Genomic DNA, 5194 nt, shown 5'->3' with positions numbered 1-5194 from the left:
TGTTTATTCAGAGGTGTATTAATTTCTGAATACTTGGAGAGCTTCTAGATATTTTTTGTTATTATATTCTGTCTTTAATCAACCTTGTTGAGGTATAATTTTTGTACCAAAAATTGTACTCAACTTGAGTAAACAATTTGATAAATTTTAACAGATATATAACTTTCATGATATCACTTTCAATCAAGATACTATTTCCATCAATCCCCAAATTTCCTCAAGGTCTTTTGCTATTCATTACTCTTTCTGCAATAGATATGTTAAAACGATTTTAAAAATATAATATATAAATGATAATCAAAAGAAACTTGGAGTGGCTGTATTAATATCATATAACGTGGACTTCAAAACAAGGAACTATTACCTGGGATGAAGAGAGATATATGATGATCATTCAAATGAACATGGAACATTCTCCAAATAGACTATACCTGAGGTCATGTAACAAATCTCAACAAATTAAGAAAAAATGAAATTATATAAAATGGAAAAAAGAAATACAGCCCTTGACAATCAGGAGAGGTAGACGGGCATGTTTTTTGAGAAAAAACAGAATAGATTTGTTCTAGACTAAAATTCAGTTTGTTCCAGAATATTAAAGAACATAGAGAAAGATAAAACTTGAGTGTATATAGCAAGTTGTAGAAACTTTGAGGAAAGTGAATTTTACTTGCCATACTTTATAGTATCTGAGTATGAAAGAAAACAGACAAAATATGTTAAAATTTTGACAATGTTTCTTAATTTTGGTGGGTTTATTTATGAAGATATGATAATATCTTTTATTGCCAAGGACTGAATTAATGTAATACTGGAATTTCATTTTCCCCCTATGAAAATGTAAATTAATCTTGAAATATTTAGTCCGCTTTTAACAAGGGGAATAAAAGGTTATTTTTTACCTTCTGTGTAATCTGCAAGTTTAGCAGAAATTCTGTATATCACTACAATAATTTTCTGTGATATGTGCTGACTTTATTATGTTTCTGATAACTCTTTTAAAAAGTTCATCTCTTCAGAATAGCTGAAGTTCCTTACAATTTTGTTACCTTCTTCTATTTTTATCATAAAATATTCTTGCTATTTTGATTTATGTGTGGTTAGGCTATAACTTGTCATTGCTCACAGGTAATTGTGTTCCTGTCTCAATCAAATGACCAAATTTTTTCTGGCAATTCTTTATTTTGCTTCCTCAAGATCAGATCCTAAACTCAGAAAAATAAATTTTTTAGGATGTCTTTTTCATTTTTTTTATTGTGGTAAAAATACACATAACATAAAATTTACCATCTTAACCATTTTTAAGTGGCATTAAGTACAATATGTACATTCACATTGTTTTGCAACCATCACCACCATCCATCTCCAGAACTTTTTCATCTTCCCCGACTGAAACTCCACACCCATTAAACAAAGCTTCCCATTCCTGTCTCCCCCCAGCCCCTGGCAACCAACATTCTACTTTCTGTCTCTATGAATTTGACTACTCTAAGTAGATCATAAAAGTGGAGTCATATAGTAGTTGTCCTATTGTGACTGGTTTAGCTCACTCAGAATGTCTTCAAGATCCATCCAAGTTGTAGCATGTGTCAGAATTCTTTTCCTTTTAAAGCTGAGTAATACTCCATTGCGTGTGTGTACTACATCTCGTTTTTTCACTCATCCTTTCATGGGTACTTGTATTGCTTTCACCTTTTGGCTATTGTGAGTAATGCTGCTACGCACATGGCTGTACAAGCCTTTGGGGTATATACCCAGAAGTGGAATTGCTGGATTATATGGTAATTCTATGTTCAATTGTTTTTTAGGAACCGTCATACCAGTTTCCATAGTGGTTGCACCATTTTATCTTGGCACCACCATGCCAAGGTTTCCTGTTTCTCCACATCTTTGTCAACATTTGTTATTTTCTGTTTTTTGAAAATAGCTCTCTTAATGGTTGTGAAATCATATCTCATTGTGGTTTTGATTTGCATTTCTCTAATGATTAGTGATTTGAACATTTTTTCATGTGCTTTTTAGCCATTTGTGTATTTTCTCTGGAGAATTGTCTGTTCAATTTCTTTGCCTATTTTCAAATCTCGTTGTTTATTTTTTGGTTTAGTAGTAGAAGTTCTTTATATATTCCGAATATTATCTCCTAATCAGATATAGGATTTGCAATTTTTTTTCCATTTCATGGGTTTCCTTTTCACTCTGTTAATACTGTCCTTTGATGCACAAAACTTTTTAATTTTGGCATAGACCAATTTATCTATTTTTTGTTGTTGTTGCCTGTGCGTTTGGTGTCATATCCAAGAAAGCATTGCCAAATCCAATGTCATGAAGCTTTTCCCATATATTTTCTTCTAAGAGTTTTGTAGTTTTAGCTGTTATGTTTAGGTCTTTGGTTCACTTTAAGTTAATCTTTTGTATATGGTGTGAGTTAAGAGTTCAGCTTCATTCTTTTGCATGTGAATATTCCATTTTGCTAACACCATTTGCTGAAAAAACATGGAATGCTTTACAAATTTGCATGTCATACTTATGCAGGGACCATGCTAATCTTCTCTATATCATCCAATTTTAGTATATGTACTGCCAAAATGAGCACTAGATATCTTTTAAAACTAACATTAAAATTACCTTTGAGATTTCTCAAAGACCCCCTGGAAAATCACAATGATTTATACATTTATCTTATAAAAAGAGAGATGCCAGAAATGTTTTAGGTTGCTTTGATATACTTTATATGTCTGAATTAACTTATCATTATTATAAGAAATTCATGGGGAGAACTGTCAAATGAAAGGATAATTTTGTACAGATAAAATGTTCTTTACATAAAATTATCTGAGATTGTACATTGTGCAAAATAAATTGACGGGCTCAAGAGATTTGTTGATGCCTTCATTGTCCATGATATGATCTTATCCAGGGGAAAATATTGATAAAATTCTTATGAAAGAGTTATGTATTATACCCCAATGGAGAAGCTTACTCACCTCAATTTTGACATTTTAGTTACTGTAATAAATCAATCTTATCAATTTAGTCATGCTATGAAGCAGGCAGTTCTGCTTCCTTGGTGGTTATAATACAAAAGCTATTCTTCACCAGATCCAGAGCTATAGTCTTAAATAGTTCTTCAAGAGAAGGACTTCAAAAACTTAGGTTATAATGAGAAAACATAATGTGTAATCTAGGTATTGTGAATTACTATACCCTAAAGCAATTTTCTTTGTTGAAAGATTGTCAGAAATAGCCTGAAAACACCACTTTTGCCTTATCAATAAAAAAAAATTTTTTTTAAACAAATCTGTTGAGTTTTTGAAGAATATGCTAAAATTGCAAGGTCATGAAAGGTGTTTTTAGTCTTTTTGATGCATAACATTTTGCTACATATTAATATTTTTTTAACATAAATTCAGTACTAAAAGAAAACATTTTATTTTAAATAGTATTTTTGACACAGTGGGCTTTGTCTTACGTGACTAATTCAAAGGAAATTAAGCACCTTGTTTTCTTATTGAACAGGAAGGAGTCTAAATTTATCTTTATATATTTTAAAACTTATTAGATATTAACATTTTAAATATTAAAAATTATTATTTTAAATAAATATATTGTATTGTTTGTTGATATGCTAATGTTAAAATATTTCACTTATGTTCACTTTTTATTGTATACCTTACAAAAATGGATGAAATGATTTTTTAAAACTCAGAGTTCCTAAGTGAAAAAAGATTAGGAAACATAGGGTTGTATAATTATGTATTAGTTCACAGATAATTTTCTTAATGAAAGCTAAGAACAGGTTTGTGTTAGTGAAAAAAAATTGCCCACAATTTTATAATAAAATAATTTCAATAGAAAGGGAAATTTTTCTAACAGATATATACATAAATTTTCATTGTGTCTGGGCATTCATTAGATTCATATCTGTGGGAAAGTACCATTTAGAAAAATATTGAAGCCACTTGATTTAAAAATTTTACTGAAGTTTGAAATTCCTTGTTTTAGAGGAGTATTTTGACATCTTATCCATTTTATAAGGCATCTAGATAAAATGGGCGTTCTTAGCAATATTTACGTAGTAACAATTTGGCAGCCAAAAATGGAAACATACAGCCTTTGCAGTTTCAACTTAAATAGGAAGAGGACAGCCCCCCTTTCTTTTCTTCAGCTGTTGGTCCTCATAAATTCCAATATTTTGCTAATGGCAAATTCAATATGCCTGAGACTTTCAAGAACGTTAAAGCCTTCCTATTCTTGCTGACACTTAGGCAAGTACTGGATGGCTTCCGAGCCTTCGGAAGAGGATTATTTTTAATCATTTTGTGTGTGCAGTCAAAGAAACTTCAGAAAAAAGGGTTCATTGAGGATACTTTTAGTATCTTCATAGCTAATCGTTGGCATCCCTCCAGCTTTAGAACTTATTTGTGGAAAGCTCTTTATCTACCTGCCCTGCATATGACCTCTAGATTCCAAACAGTGGTTCCAGGTGTCATCCTGAGGTTCAAGGATTTACACAGGGCATTTTTTCACTCTTAAATTAGTATATTCAGATTATGTGTGAGCATTCTGGGCTACAGTTTATGCTGTTTATGTTGCCACAAGAATATGCAACAATGGACTTTGAAGTTGGCACCTACCAGAGGAAGTGCTTGGAAAACAACAAGAACAACAACAACAAAACAACTTTGGACAAACAACATTTTTTTAAAAACTTTTTATTGAGATTATGATAGGTTATGACCTTGTGAAATTTCAGTTGTACATTACTGTTTGTCAGTCGTGTTGTAGGTGCACCACTTCACCTTTTGTGCCCACCCCTGACCCCCCCTTTCCCTTGGTAACGACTAATCTGTTATCTTTGTCTACATGTTTAACTTCCACATATGAGTGGGGTCATACAGAGATTGTCTTTCTCTATCTGGCTTATTTCACTTAACATAATTACCTCAAGGTCCATCCATGTTGTTGTGAATGGGATGATTTTATCCTTTTTTATGGCTGAGTAGTATTCCATTGTGTATATACATATATATATATATATATACCATATCTTCTTTATCCAATCATCAGTTGATGGGCACTTAGGTTGCTTCCTTGTCTTGGCTATTGTAAATAATGCTGCAATGAACACAGGGGTGCATGGGACTTTTGGAATTGCTGATTTCAAGTTCTTTGGATAAATACCCAGTAGTGGGAT

General features: G+C 31.8%; 1 non-coding gene across 1 annotated transcript; it reads right to left on the bottom strand.

Annotated features, from left to right (window-relative positions):
- Positions 1 to 2487: 2487 nt before the first annotated feature.
- Positions 2488 to 2593, bottom strand: LOC124244292 (U6 spliceosomal RNA). Its single transcript, XR_006889942.1, has one exon. It is a non-coding gene; the product is annotated as a U6 spliceosomal RNA (small nuclear RNA).
- Between the last annotated feature and the right edge of the window lie 2601 nt (positions 2594 to 5194).

The sequence above is a fragment of the Equus quagga genome, chromosome 8, assembly GCF_021613505.1.
Source record: "Equus quagga isolate Etosha38 chromosome 8, UCLA_HA_Equagga_1.0, whole genome shotgun sequence".
Lineage (NCBI taxonomy): Eukaryota > Metazoa > Chordata > Mammalia > Perissodactyla > Equidae > Equus > Equus quagga.
The sequence above is the reverse complement of the archived record's forward strand: the minus strand, read 5'-3'. Positions and strand labels throughout refer to the sequence as shown.